The sequence below is a fragment of the Electrona antarctica genome, assembly GCF_951216825.1.
Source record: "Electrona antarctica genome assembly, chromosome: 10".
NCBI classification, from domain to species: Eukaryota; Metazoa; Chordata; class Actinopteri; order Myctophiformes; family Myctophidae; genus Electrona; species Electrona antarctica.
The window spans coordinates 8,340,717-8,357,229 of NC_136791.1; the positions used below are offsets into that span (position 1 = coordinate 8,340,717).

Sequence of the window (16,513 nt, forward strand, 5' to 3'; positions counted from 1 at the left end):
TGACCCCTTTTCTCCCAATTTAGTGATTATGCCAATACCACACATTGCTGCATTGCCACGGCAGTCGTTCCCCATTGGCTAACCTGCCAATGAGGAGCCCCCACTGGGAGGATGTAGCACCGTCGCCCTACTCCCCCCTCACTAACCTGCCAGTGAGGAGCCCCCACTGGGAGGATGTAGCACCGTCGCCCTACTCCCCCCTCACTAACCTGCCAGTGAGGAGCCCCCACTGGGAGGATGTAGCACCGTCGCCCTACTCCCCCCTCACTAACCTGCCAGTGAGGAGCCCCCACTGGGAGGATGTAGCACCGTCGCCCTACTACCCCCTCACTAACCTGCCAATGAGGAGGACTGGGAGGATGTAGCACCATCGCCCTACTCCCCCCTCACATGCTTGTCGACAGGCGCCACCCCATCCTGGCTAGCACAGCAACACAAACCTCGCCCAGCTAAGCTTGCCTCCCCCCCCCCGAACGTTCGGTATATTAGTTCGGCCAAGCTGATGCACCGCAGTGGAACTTTTGTTCCCCTGGAGTCCAGAGAGGTTTGTGATTCAAATCCCTAGAACCCCACGGTGGTGGACACATACTTTACCACTGCGCCGCCAACCCAAGGGCGCCCCAAAAGACGACAAAAAAAAACCAAGCCAAAACAATTCAAAGGTTAAACTTTCTAATCCCTTCGAAACTTGCATCCCAGCCAAACCAAACCACGCAGTAAAATCCTCAGTAGTCGTGTCTCCATTTGTAATGCTGAGAGCATACAAATTGGTTCCATTTGCACATACTGTCCGAGTTAAATGATCACTCGTTATTTTTACAGTGCAGAAGGAGGTGGTGTCCCACTGCTTAGAGGATTACGGCTGTCCTTAGTCGGCATAGTGCTGACACAGTTCTGTCACTCCAAAGAGATTAACCTTCATTTTGGAGTATTAGCTTTCAGCGCCAGTGGAGTCTATCAAACGACCACCTGAGGGCGGGCAGGAATTTCTGCCTGAGTCTCTGAAACTAATTAATTCACTTTTTTTTTTACACATTTGGAGGCGACCTGTCTAGACCAGCTGGCTTCCCAAACCTTTCCGTTTGAGAAGAAAAAGATACATGTGGTGCCTCTCTGGGACTCAAACCTGCAAGAATACATTATGAATTAACCACTTAACCAAAAAAGGTGTCCTGAAATATATATACACTACACACACACACACACACACACACACACACACACACACACACACACACACACACACACACACACACACACACACACACACACACACACACACACACACACACACACACACACACACACACACACACACACACACACAATATATAATAATTATTATTATTATTCAGGAAAAAGGATTTTTGTTTTCCTTTAAATTTAAAAACAATTGCAGGAAATGTTAAAAAAAATAAAGTGGGTCCGCAACGTTTGTGAGAAACGTGGGAAACAAACGCCACTACTTTCGGGAGAACCATCCGAAGAACCTTCAAGCCCTCAGTCAAAGTGCATCTGCCTCTGTTCATTACCACTCCATCAACACCCGAATGAACGCACATAAACTGGCCGAGAAATGGTGCCTGAAACAAGTGTTTAAAATGATAGCTGCTCTTATAAACTCTACCCGAGTGCACCCATGGGTAAAATTAGACACGGGGAAAATGACCTTAAAGCGCCGCCAAGCTTCATGGCAGCATGGCAGGGGGCGCACTTGTGAAAGAGTGGAGGCAAAATTCGAGGGGTGGGTTCACTTTTTTTGCAAGAGCACAGTGGCGTGACTGAAAAGCCATGATACGAAGAAGCTTTCGTATCTCCATCGCATCCGAGAGCGCGAGACGACGTGTGTCACCGTGACACATATCCTTGGCCATCATAAACGCCCTGCGTTATTTGCAGAGGCTGTGGTTAATGTTTCAGCCATTTAGTCACAAATCATTTACTTTTTGCCAGGGCCAGGTGGAATTTCGGTGGGAGAGAAACGGCGTGGAAGCATGTTAGATACTCCATCATTCTCCCATCCATGAATGTTAGTGATCAAAGCAATGAAAGCGTGGCCAGGATGTGTTTATGAAGATGGACACCGATGAAAGGCTGCAACCATGATATTTTTACAAGACATTCTCTAAGGAGAGAATACCAGCCCTCACGGACATGTCATTTGGTTTAAGGCACTTTTTATTATTTTATATTCGCACAGTATGCTGCAGAGCAGACCGCACGACGTACGCGTTTCGGCGTATAGCCTTCGTCAGCGTTATACTATGGCTGTCAACAACAGAAGTGTCACATTTTATAGTGTCCGTAGGGTGCGACACCTTCCTCTGTCCGTGTTGATGCAAATAACATAGCCAACAAGAACCCAAAAGTGCAGTCATAGATAGATAAATTCACAATATTATAATACTATTATACACACAACCATGATATGACTATGAGGAACCAACGGCCCATTTTCTGGTTGTGGAAGAGGTTATTAAAATGTTTAACAGTCAGCTCTAATGTGGTCGTGTCATTAAAAACATATGGAATTATTTTTGGACATTATTTTGACTGTATAGTGCAATTTATTTATTTTTTGTTGCAATTGTTGGATTTTTTTAATTTTGTTTTATAATAACAGGGGGCTCAAGTGGTTAATCGTGTCCCTGGATCCTTTGCAGTGGGACCGCTCATTTAAAATGTTTAACAGTCAGCTCTAATGTGGCCGCGTCATTAAAAACATATGGAATTATTTTTGGACATTCTTTTGACTGTATAGTGCAATTTATTGTATTTTTTGTTGCAATTGTTGGATTTTTTTTATTTTGTTTTATAATAACAGGGCTCAAGTGGTTAATCGTGTCCCTGGATCCTTTGCCGTGGATACAAGAGGCAAAAAAAAAAGCTCAGAGAGATATTAGCACTGGTGCAGTGGGACCGCTCATTTAACCCATTCTGACCTGAGATCAGATTCTAAAAATGTCTTCTACATCCTGACAGTTTTCTGAAAAAGCTATGTTTCTATGTCAGTCGTTCTTCAATTTTTCAAAAATAGCAGACCTACAAGCTCGTAGCGCGCCATTGTTCAATAGCTAAAGCATAACATAATGCTAACACCAAAAGGGATTTCCGCCCAAAATGGGTTAAAAACATGTAGAATTATTTTTGGACATTCTTTTGACTGTATAGTGCAAATTTATTTATTTTTTGTTGCAATTGTTTGGATTTTTTTTATTTTGTTTTATAATAACAGGGCTCAAGTGGTTAATCGTGTCCCTGGATCCTTTGCCGTGGATACAAGAGGCAAAAAAAAAAGCTCAGAGAGATATTAGCACTGGTGCAGTGGGACCGCTCATTTAAATGACTTTGAAATGCCTGATGTGGTTCTTGGCTCCGCCACCTCTGTTCACCACTCGCTCTGAAGGAGAGGAATGGGATCACAGATTCCACCCTGTCAGCCCGGGATTTAAATAAATGTTCCTCTTTGAAGACAATTTCTCCTCATTTGTCTCCGGCGAAAAGGTTCATTTGTTTGGTAATTTGCAAACGTGGGGCGAGTATGGGGTTGGGATGGGGGCGACGCGGCGCCGGGGAGGAGGAGAACACGCTTCAGGTGAGCGTCAGGGCTTGTAGTGAGGTAATGGAGCAGCCAGGCCTGCTTTACAACATAATGAATGGACACAGTGTGATCTGACCTTTCATTCAGTGGGATTGATGGTGATTAATCAGTATAGGAGATGCATGCCGTACACATGGATTCGTCGTAAATATTTATCATTCCCACTACAGCTCGCGCACACTATGTGTGCGCGAGCTGTAGTGGGAATGTTATCTACGGTAACACTTCTATTTTAACCCATTTAGACCTATGAGGACGATTCTACAAATGCCTTCTAAATCCTGACAATCATTCATATTCAAAGATTTGCGCCACATTTTCACGATTTAAAAAAAAATAGCAGACCTACAAGCTCGTAGCGCGCCACTCGGTGGCGCGCTATGAGCTTGTAGATCTGCTATTTTTCAATAGCTAAAGTATAACATAATGCTTAGTTAAAACACCAAAAGGAGTTCCCGTACAGAATGGGTTAAGGTACACATGTTAACCATTAACCACTTTAAACCCAGTGTCCCAATTTGGGGATTTATAGGTGAAAGTCATTAAAAAATATATTGCGATGCACGACACCACTGTACAGTGAACTGTAACATAGGGCAACTTAAAGGTACACATGTTAACCATTAACCACTTTCAACCCGGTGTCCCAATTTGGGGATTTATAGGTGAAAGTCATTAAAAAATATATTGCGATGCACGACACCACAGTACAGTGAACTGTAACATAGGGCAACTTAAGTTGCCAATTAGCTGCTTGTTAGCATGATTATTAAAATGTAATTTTTGTTATTAATGTGGTTATCTTAATTAACCATTAATTAAGCACAGGAGAGTAACTATTCTTGTGTCATTCTTAACCGCCCCTACACTGAGCAAAGGATGAAAAGGGTTTAGGTGACACTACTTACTGATCACTACTAGCACTGTATTTCAATTCAGTTACATTTATGTATCCCAGAAGGGCAATTGCAGAAGCACATAGAGTAGTATACATACAGTAACTAACATACAAAATACAGGATTTTTGTTTTATGATATAGTGCCCAATAATACTATAGTGCACAGTATACCATACATATTGATGGTTGTACGAAGCCACGTCGGTATGTGAATGTGTATGTGTGCATGTCCGTGCATGTCCGTGTCTGTTTCTGACCTAGGCTATATTTGAGGACAAAATTGGCCCTAAGTGTGGCCTATGATGTCAGGAAATATTGTCGAATTGGGGACACAATTGGTATCTCCCATTGGATTTGACTGAATTTCATATGGTTAGAGTTGGAGTTAGGGGTGGGGTAAAGGAGATATTATGGGAAGAGTGTAGTCAATTTAATGCCCTCAAACGTTTTGTATACATCTGTATGTATGTGCATGTATGCGTGCGTGCGTGAGTGCGTGCGTGGGGTAGAGAGGGAGGAGGGTGTCGCTGGGTAAGCAGAGGGTCAGAGATGGTTGGGAGTTGAGGAGTATAAATAAATAAGTAAGTAGGCATACATTATAGGCTTATTGAGATGCAAACTAGTATATCTTATATAATGTGTATACAGAATAAGGCATGCAAAAATGAGGACATGAAGCTACAATTATTTAGCTATGTGTCCACGATCGTCTCCTCGTCACCCGACAGAGAGATGAATGCAACAACGTCCAATCTACAATAAAGACAGATGACGTTGTGTCAGCCAGTGGGTGTCCTACTCCCACACCAGGGTAGACATTTCTCAATGGAAGAGGTGGGAGACCACCTCCAACCACAGCAGACATGGAAGAGTTGGGAGACCACCTCCACCCACAGCAGACATGGAAGAGTTGGGAGACCACCTCCACCCACAGCAGACATGGAAGAGTTGGGAGACCACCTCCAACCACAGCAGACATGGAAGAGTTGGGAGACCACCTCCAACCACAGCAGACATGGAAGAGTTGGGAGACCACCTCCAACCACAGCAGACATGGTAGTTATAGTTATGTCTCAATGGAAGAGTTGGGAGACCACCTCCAACCACAGCAGACATGGAAGAGTTGGGAGACCACCTCCAACCACAGCAGACATGGAAGAGTTGGGAGACCACCTCCAACCACAGCAGACATGGAAGAGTTGGGAGACCACCTCCAACCACAGCAGACATGGTAGTTATAGTTATGTCTCAATGGAAGAGTTGGGAGACCACCTCCAACCACAGCAGACATGGTAGTTATAGTTATGTCTCAATGGAAGAGTTGGGAGACCACCTCCAACCACAGCAGACATGGAAGAGTTGGGAGACCACCTCCAACCACAGCAGACATGGAAGAGTTGGGAGACCACCTCCAACCACAGCAGACATGGAAGAGTTGGGAGACCACCTCCAACCACAGCAGACATGGTAGTTATAGTTATGTCTCAATGGAAGAGTTGGGAGACCACCTCCAACCACAGCAGACATGGAAGAGTTGGGAGACCACCTCCAACCACAGCAGACATGGAAGAGTTGGGAGACCACCTCCAACCACAGCAGACATGGAAGAGTTGGGAGACCACCTCCAACCACAGCAGACATGGTAGTTATAGTTATGTCTCAATGGAAGAGTTGGGAGACCACCTCCAACCACAGCAGACATGGAAGAGTTGGGAGACCACCTCCAACCACAGCAGACATGGTAGTTATAGTTATGTCTCAATGGAAGAGTTGGGAGACCACCTCCAACCACAGCAGACATGGTAGTTATAGTTATGTCTCAATGGAAGAGTTGGGAGACCACCTCCAACCACAGCAGACATGGTAGTTATAGTTATGTCTCAATGGAAGAGTTGGGAGACCACCTCCAACCACAGCAGACATGGTAGTTATAGTTATGTCTCAATGGAAGAGTTGGGAGACCACCTCCAACCACAGCAGACATGGTAGTCTCTTGGCCAGTGCGCACTTGTAAAAGAGACTATGGTCTCAATGTGATTTTACTGGTTAAATAAAGGTTAAAAATAAATAAAAATAAAATAGTTATATTTAGGGTTGTCCCGATCACGTTATTTTGCTCCCGATCCGATTCCGATCATTTTCATTTTGAGTATCTACAGATATCGATTTTTCCCGATCCGATATTTATATTTTCATGGAACACACAAGTCAAATATCATGATATGGATATAATATTGATACTACGGATGTTCCGATCACATGTGATCGGATCGGGACAACCGTAGTTATATTGCAACATACTCTACCATGCAGGTTGGTTAGAATAATATCATTTTATTCATTTAAATCAGTGGTTTTCAACCCTTTTCATGCTAAGGTCCATTACTTAATCTGCATTTAAGCCACAGGCTTGTAAATTAAGTAATGCAAATGTTTAACAATAATTTAACTCTTGAGGGCGTAAAATGAAACCAAATAGAACCGTAAGGGTCCATTTGGTTACCAACTCTCCATCATTTATGTTTAACTGGGAACCACCTGGAACGACCTCAAGGACCACTGATTTAAATAAGATTGCAGCTTTAATGACTAATTACATCTTCTTCTTTTCCTTTCGGCTTTTCCCTTCAGGGGTCACCACAGCGAATCATCTGCCTCCATGTCACCCTGTCCTCTGCCTCCACATCCATTCAATCTAATCTTTGGTCTTCCTCTAGGCCTCCTGCCTGGCAGTTCTAACCTCAACATCCTTCTACCGATATACTCACTATCCCTCCTCTGTACATGTCCAAACCATCTCAGTCTGGCCTCCAAAATATCTGACATGCGCAGTCCCAGTGGAGTGCACAGATATACACTAGGGGGTGCTAGAGCACCCCCTGCCCTTTTGGCAATGTGCCCTTTAAAAAAAAAGAAAAAACTTTTATTTTTATTTTGTATTTGTTTTGTACAGTGTACACTGTATGTGGACCTCAATTCTTAATAAAAAGCTTATAATATATTATGTAGGCCCCAGAATCTATAAATCTCACTGCACTATTAAGGCAACCAGCCGGTTCCACGCGCTGCACAAGGTGCCCTTTTTTTTCCTTGAGCACCTGCCCTTCTAAATGTCTGTGCACGCCACTGCGCTGTCCCTCTGATGTAATTACATAACTAATAAATAATGTATACTCATGTTAGCAAGCAGTATACAGTATGGCAATACACACTGCACCCACACTGTAATACACGGTGCATCCACAAGAGCTTAAGGGACGCGCGGATGTGGGAGGTCTTCCGAGACCCAGCAGGCTATAGTTGACATGCTCACTGACACTGCCGTAATTCAGGCAGATTAGCATTACACCACCGCGTCTTCTCTCTTCACATGATATCCAGCCATAATCACCAGCTGTCAGAGAGCCGTCACCGAGCTGCGGATCAGTCTGCAGACGGGTCACTGTATCAACTGCTGCAATATAGGGCCAAAAAAACACTTATTAAATCCTTCCCTCGCTTTAATTATCCGAGTGTCCTGGAGAAGTGATGCAACCCGTCCTGTACTTGCGACATGGCTGGCGTGAGTGTTTTCTGTCTGCTCACTCTGCTGGCAGTGGGCGTGTGTGAACCCCATAGTTCCTGTCTGTCTGCTCACTCTGCTGGCAGTGGGCGTGTGTGAACCCCATAGTTCCTGTCTGTCTGCTCACTCTGCTGGCAGTGGGCGTGTGTGAACCCCATAGTTCCTGTCTGTCTGCTCACTCTGCTGGCAGTGGGCGTGTGTGAACCCCATAGTTCCTGTCTGTCTGCTCACTCTGCTGGCAGTGGGCGTGTGTGAACCCCATAGTTAGTGTGGTTGCCCTAGGGCAACCAGACTATTGTAATTGTAACACTTTATTTCTTTCTTTCTTTTTACTGGAGTAAGACTTTTTTTGACACGCTACTCCTGCAACAGTTTTGACTGTACGCACTTGACCCATATGTCAAATTGACCGAATGGTGTGCTTGCTCATTGCTAAGAGAAATATTGTATAGTTTAATTGATATGAATGTATTAGTGAATTAAATTTCCCCATTGACATGAATGGGAAAATGCAAAAAATCACGTTCAAGTATTTTTTCTTCGTAAAGGCCTATAGTTACAAAACTTGGAGGGATAATTCGTAATACTTACTAAAATGAATGAACTTATAATTATATCGGTCGGCCTCATGGTGGCGCTATAACAGCCCACTTTACGTTTTGGCTTATAACTCTTGAACCGTAGGTCGTAAAATCAAAATCATTTTTTCCCTGGATTCCTTGGGCCATGACGCATCTCCCCATATAGGCCACGCCCATTTGCGTCAGGATAGATTTTCCGCCATTTTGAATTTTCTTCAAAACACACTTTTATTTTCTGATTCTACAGATTTTGTCCGAATCTCACAGAAATCGGTACACATGATCTCTGGACCTATCGGACCGCGTTTACATTTTTTTCAGATTTGTTGAATTTTTTTTGTCCGTATCGTTCGGCCTTAATCGTCGTCCGGAGTTAGCGGGAGGGGCCTATTTTACAAAAAATGCCTAAAATCGGAATGTCCAATCCATCCCAAATTTGAATCACATGTCGTGAGTGGTTCAATCAACCAAGTTCCAAAAGCAATTCTATTTTCATCCATAGGGGGTGCCGCAAATGCCAAAAACGTAACCGTATGGTGCAAAAACATGATTTTTGGGGGATAAATCCCCTCCGAATTACTTACGCATGATCGCAGGGGTGACGTGACATTGTAATTGGCTGGCAATATTAGTGGGAGGGGCATATGTAAGCCACTGCGGCAACCACACTTTGCAATTTTTTTAAATTGCGACCTTTCTAGTTCCATGAGTGTGTCTCTCTGCTCACTCTGCTGGCAGTGGGCGTGTGTGAACCCCATAGTTCCTCCATGAGTGTGTCTGTCTGCTCACTCTGCTGGCAGTGGGCGTGTGTGAACCCCATAGTTCCTCCATGAGTGTGTCTGTCTGCTCACTCTGCTGGCAGTGGGCGTGTGTGAACCCCATAGTTCCTCCATGAGTGTGTCTGTCTGCTCACTCTGCTGGCAGTGGGCGTGTGTGAACCCCATAGTTCTGTCTGTCTGCTCACTCTGCTGGCAGTGGGCGTGTGTGAACCCCATAGTTCCTCCATGAGTGTGTCTGTCTGCTCACTCTGCTGGCAGTGGGCGTGTGTGAACCCCATAGTTCTGTCTGTCTGCTCACTCTGCTGGCAGTGGGTGTGTGTGAACCCCATAGTTCCATGAGTGTGTCTGTCTGCTCACTCTGCTGGCAGTGGGCGTGTGTGAACCCCATAGTTCCTCCATGAGTGTGTCTGTCTGCTCACTCTGCTGGCAGTGGGCGTGTGTGAACCCCATAGTTCTGTCTGTCTGCTCACTCTGCTGGCAGTGGGCGTGTGTGAACCCCATAGTTCTGTCTGTCTGCTCACTCTGCTGGCAGTGGGCGTGTGTGAACCCCATAGTTCCTCGGCTGACACTCACAGGCTGGGAGATGAATATATACAGTAGAGAGCCCAGTGAGCATGAAATGAAGGCCAAGGGAGAATGAATAGAGGTTGTCTGTCTTGTTTTCCCAGGAAAAGGTACGGCTGCACTTTTATATTTGTCTTCCTACAAAAGCCGTAGATATAAAGGAGTGCTGTAGGCATCGTGCGTTGCTGTTGCTTTCACTCTGTATCAACAAACACTGTATTGAGTAAAAGGAAATATCTTCAATGTGAGCCTGTACAAATTAAACAAATGGTTACATTTGTACATCCGGAGTTACAAATGGATAAATGAACACTGATGCGTTTTTCTGGGTTGCAGAACCTTGTGTTGCCGACTTGCTATTCATTTCTTATTCTTGAGTTCATGTTACACCCCCACCTCCATCTGAAGGTTAGACTTTTGTATTGATAGAGAATTACTCTCATTCTGCTCACACATTTAAGGCAACAACAACCTTCCATTGCAAATTTAGAATCAAAACGTAGGTCTCACCTTCACGAAATGTTTTCTAAATCATGACAATTTTCTGAAAGATTTGAGGCACATTTTAACGATTTTTCAAAAATAGCAGACCTACAAGTTCATAGCGCGCCACTCGGTGGCGCGCTATGAGCTTGTAGATCTGCTATTTTTCAATAGCTAAATGATAACATTATGTTTAAAACACAATTTGTTGCAGTGTTATGCAGTACTATATGTCAACACCATAAAGTCTAAATACAGTGATATTTCAAATCAAATTAGGACTAATTCCTAATGTTCTCCTTTTTTTATGCACACACATTTCCACTGATTTTGAACCAAATTAATTGGTTCAGATCCCTAAGGCCTCATACACACGTATCAAACAAATGTGCTGTGTTCCGTCTGTGATTAATGGCTGCCACAATGCAATTCCAATGGGAGTCACATGGTTTGACCAAACATTTGTGTTTCATTGCCGATTGCTGCCCCATCAAAAATACTTCTTCTTGCCCTGAAGATGGGACCAAAAGTGACCGTGTCACTTTTCAGGTTGGAAGATGCAGATGTGATATAAACCATCATAAAGAATAAAGAACGGAACCAGTTCTAGTTATTTTGGTGGAAAAGGGGCCAATGCGACCTGACATTGTAGGCCTATACTTGTGTATAGCAGTACATTATGACGAATGTGGGTTCAGCAAGGAACATGCCCTGGATAGCATGCCAACATGATTCATCAACATGCGGCATTTTCAAAGTAGAAACTATTTTGAAATAGATTATAACTGATTCCCACGGGGTTCGACTTGGACAGGGCTGGGTCACACCACTCGACTTGTACAAATAACAATATATTAAGCATAACCATTTAACCCTATAGTCTACTTCAGTTGGCTAGGGCATCCCAGGGGTCTATATTTGCAGGTCCCGGCCAAAATCCCCCCCTCAACACGGTTCAGAACGCATCATGTTGCGATACATTACAACGTGTTGTGAGCTTGCAGATATATTCATGGAGTGTTCACCAATTTCCGGTGAATGTTCCCCTATTATTATGACATGCCCCGTTTGACCCATTTTGACCTGAGATCAGATTCTAAAAATGTCTTCTACATCCTGACAGTTTTCTGAAAAAGCTATGTTTCTATGTCAGTCGTTCTTCGATTTTTCAAAAATAGCAGACCTACAAGCTCATAGCGCGCCACTCGGTGGCGCGCTATGAGCTTGTAGATCTGCTATTTTTCAATAGCTAAAGCATAACATAATGCTAACACCAAAAGGGGTTCCCGCCCAAAATGGGTTAAGGATGCCCATGTGGTTAAATCTCAAACGCACCGTTTTCAAGATTTTGATATATGATTTTGATATATTATTACAATGTAATATATCAAAATCTTGAAAACTGTGCTGCAAATCTCACTTTGCTCATCGCGTTATTATCTCAGAGATGATACACGATGAGCAAAGTGGAGATTGGGAGGCTGGCTTTGCGAGTCTAATGTTATTAGACCATTACAGTATTCCTCTGGCACAGGAAATACAGTAATGTGGACTGCATGGATCACAGCCTTTATGACGGGGGTGGGGTGGGGGGGAAATAGGGCAATAAAAAAGATGGAATTTTCTTTGTTGTTTAGTGTGTCTGCAGAACATAATTCGACTGATTGGTAATCTGGGAACCACCTCTACTATTGGCCTATTTTTAAAACACCACTGGCCTCCTGCCAAGCTCCTTTTCTTTTCTTGGGTAGGCAGAATCTGTCATGCCCTACTTAGACTAATGAACAGACACAATGTGTTAGCGTCAACGTCACATTGGCAAAAAGATGGGTGGCAGGAAAATTGAAAATAATTGAAAATATAATAAATATATAAAATATAAAGATGTGGACGAGAGTGCAGTGAATAGGAAAATATGACAGTGGCTCAGGCGTGTGTGTATAAATCCTGTTTTGTCACAGACAGAACCCACATTTCATTTGAGACGGGATCTGCACTCTGCAGAGGGGCTTGTGTGTATAATCCATTGATACCTGGAACGCATCCATGTCACGTTAGCGTTAGCGTTTTAAACATTATGTTATAATTTAGCTATTGAAAAATAGCAGATCTACAAGCTCATAGCGCGCCACCGAGTGGCGCGCTATGAACTTGTAGGTCTGCTATTTTTGAAAAATCGTTAAAATGTGCCTCAAATCTTTCCGAAAATTGTCATGATTTAGAAAACTTTTTTTTTTTAAATTTCGACGTCAGGCCTGAATGGGATAATCTTCAATCAGAGACTGTGTGTGCGTGAAACAAAAAAAAAAAAATGGGAACATTTAATAAATTGTCAAACAAATTCACGTTAACTGCGAGAAATAGAACAGGCACTGCTGAACATGATCACTTTGTAGACGCCTGGTAATATATTCTTTCCACCAACCGACATCTGCACATAACCATGCCTCCGGGACTAGTACCGTATATGCGGTGACACAGACGTTTCAGTATATCATTTCATTGGCCGACCAAAATAAGGGGCGGAACTGAAATGTCATATTATATTATGTGAAATGAATCAATATAGAGTTACTGACAGGGCATATTTTTTGGACTAAAATGTTATCATAAACTGTTTTCTGGGAGGGGGTGGGGGGGTGGGTGCCTTGTTGGTGCAGAGTGCACCATTATACACAGCAAGGGAAACTATAAATACTCAAGTGTCAATTTTACTCTGAGTGTAAAAACGGACCCTTTACAGAACCTTATGGGTGTATGAACACGCAGAGAGAGAGCCAGCTGGCTATGATTGAATGTCCAATATTATGGGGGCAGTGACCTCTTAAGCAACCCCAGTGCTCTCAGTGTTTCAGTCAATCCAGAGGCACTTTTAAAACAATAACTTACTATGATTGTTTTTTTTTACTTCCTAGGCACGTTCTTGCTATTGCCATTGGCCCGAGCAACAGAGTTGCCATTTTGCCATTTGAATTATCGTTTTGCTCTTACGCATTTGTTCTCCACTTATAAAGTAAATCTATTTGAACAAAATGTCAAACACTTTGGCAGCTGCAGCTGCTAATGCCACTGTAAAACGCTTGAGGACAGAGACTGAATAGAGAAGACCAGCTGAGGAGAAAGATAGACGATTAACCTTAACCCGGCCAGGGCATATTGGAGCTGAATAAAGGTAGCGAGAGGTTATTTGTGAAATGTAGTGGGGCGTATATGATAGAATTCTCTCAGTCTGAGCCCGCCCCGCTGTTTACTTAGCTCTGATAAGAGGCTCATCTCTGTGACCGTGTGCATTTCATGACTGCATATTACATAATTAATGACGAAAACGGGAAATGTGCAAGCATCAGCAAAATAAGCAACTTATCCCAGTGGTACGTGGAAAATGTACTGTATAGTAAATGCGCTGCATGTGCTCGGAAATAGTGGCTAAGATTAGAGAAGTGCCCGTTCACGGGGAGGGTATATTATTTATTCTAAGAGCAGAGACAGAACAGGGAAAATTTTTTTGTCGGCATGATGCATGGAGAGTATTGTTCTCCAGTAAAGATTTAGAGAGTAACAACCCAAAGTTACAGTCTGTGTATCCGAGCCATTCTTCTTAAAACAAGCAGTGTCCTCGTTGACTTGGACAAAAGAGAATGGAAATTGAAAATGGAGATCTTGCAGGTTCAGTGTGCCAGTATTTACCGTCTACTCTCACTGGAAATCTCTCCTGGCCAGACATCTGGACGCACACTGTATTCTTCTGCCAGTCGACCTTGGTTCAAATACTAAACATGGAATACTATCTGTGGAGAGTGCAACGCGGAGAGGAACAAAAGCATTTGATGAGGCGCAAAGGCAATTGAGAGTCCTAACCTTGGATATGGGCCAGTGGGCACCAGCTGGCAGCACAACACCAGAGTAAAGACGCAGGGCAGGAAAGGGAAATATTAAGCCGATAACCACCCAGGAAACCACCTGTTCCAAACACAATCCTCAGGAAAAGGTTGGTGCTTTCACTGGAACAAGGTAGCCTATAGAAGATAGTTGTATGTAGCCTACATTCAGGTCAGAGTCAAAGTACACAGCAAAACCCAGGGTGTGAATATAACTTGAGTGTAAAAATGTACCCGAAATTGGTTCATTTTTACCCATTTGTTCACAGAGTAGTGAAAGGTGTGCGGTGTAAAGGCAGCACCAGGATAAATAATTAATTTCAAGTGTACTGAAAGTACAGTAGGTGGTAGGTAGGTGCATGGAACGCACGCTGCATGTTTTTCTTCCCAGCTAATAATGGAAAGAGATTAATCAAATCAACTTTCATAATCAAAAAGGGTGGTGGTGGCGGTGGTGGCGGTGGTGGCGGTGGGAGGGGGTTCAATTTGCTGCAGGGTGATTTAATATGGGTCCTGTTGGAAGATTAGCTCTGCTGGTGCCTCTGGCCTGCCGTGGCTTCCAGGGGTAAGAGAAATAAAGCACCGCAATTGGCAAGTTCCCTGATCAGTGTCTCTCTGTGGCTGATTGAGACCACCATGGACCAAGGATCCAGTGCTCTACTATTTCATCTAGTAGTCGCCCCGTTTGGAAACGCTGTTTGCTCTGAGAAGAGGTTCCGTATGGAGGTATCCCTGCATTGGTAACAAGCTACAGATGATAAGTATATTTTTTAGGGGTACTGGCTGACTTCATAAGCTATTTAAGCGGTTAATTGTTTCACCCCTGTCTAAAAAGAATGACTTTCATTTTACCTGTACAACCCCCTTTCTACCGATGCAGAGATACCTCTATTCGGAACCTCTTCTCGGAGTAAACACCATAGAGTGAGGTTCCAAACTGGGCTAGATCCAGAGCTGACCGTGTGCCAGAGACAGCTCTGAGAATTGTCCGCCTCCGAGCTCTCCTCTTGGAATCACTTGGCGATACTGTATTGTCCTCCTAAAATGAACTCATGCTGGAGGCGTAGTGATGGGGATGAGGGCGAGCAGAGCTTTTCAGCTCCTAGAACTCGAGTGAGTCTATAATATTGCTGTAATTTTAATGGTAACTTGAGAAAGTAGTGCTATACCATGGACAGTGGATCCAGTTCTTTATGCATGGCCACATATCACCGTCAAGAGATCCAGCGCTGAGCGCTTTGGCAGGGTGTGTGGATGGCCCTGAACGTAGATATTAATCAGGATACAGTGTTAGACAGCTGCCACCCTGGGAGCCCACAGCTCTGGTGGTGTCAAATCCCTTCCCAATGATCACAGACGGAGAAGGGATACTCTGCTCGGGGAGCACGTGTCTCGGAGCATCACACAGCTTGCAACTGATGTTTTGTCAGATGACCTTGTCGTCGACTAGGATAATGCAAACTGCTTAACGTGATTCAGTACACACAGACCCCCATCTCCTGCGTGCGCTGCTTGACAGAGACAGCCCGCATGTACAGCACGTTGGCGGTGCCTATTAAGAGTTCCTATAAGAGACACTCCCGTGAATGAGGCGAGAGTAAAATGGGCCATATGAATAATAGTCAATGGGATGCAACATGATGCAATAATAAGCACCCTTGGCATATTAGCCTATTTTGCCCATGCCCAGACGTCTGCTCTTAGTAGGACAGTCTGGCCCAATAGAGAGGGAAAAAAGTGGTAAGATCTGACCATGTCTTTCTGTTAAGAGCCTGAGAAACACGCAGTCTTTGCTATGGGACAGACATTAATTTAGCAGAGGGTTTATTACCACATACAGATCAATAGCACATACAGATGGAGAGAAGGGCCTTGAGTCTGGACTTAATTGTTCTCCTTTGCACTCAATCCACCCAGAATGCATTTGAAAAGCCTTTTATTCCTAGGTAAGCACCAGGGTCGGTATACTTAATTGCTTTCCAAGTGTGGCAAGGTAAGAGATCGGAGGTTTGGCCGCATTGCCAGGAACAAAATGCTGAACTGTAATCCCGATTTGTCGGAGGTATTGTGCACACTACGCAGTTAAAATTATTATCTAATGTATTGTAGTGCAGGAAGGGAGGGATGACGCGCAACACAGACGATGACGCAATTATATGGATGGTG

General features: G+C 43.9%; 1 protein-coding gene across 4 annotated transcripts in view; it reads right to left on the minus strand.

The window, feature by feature from the left end:
- LOC306931175 (neurexin-1a) overlaps window positions 1-16,513 on the minus strand; it is a 528,074-nt gene that overhangs the window by 10,535 nt on the left and 501,026 nt on the right. The window lies entirely within an intron of this gene.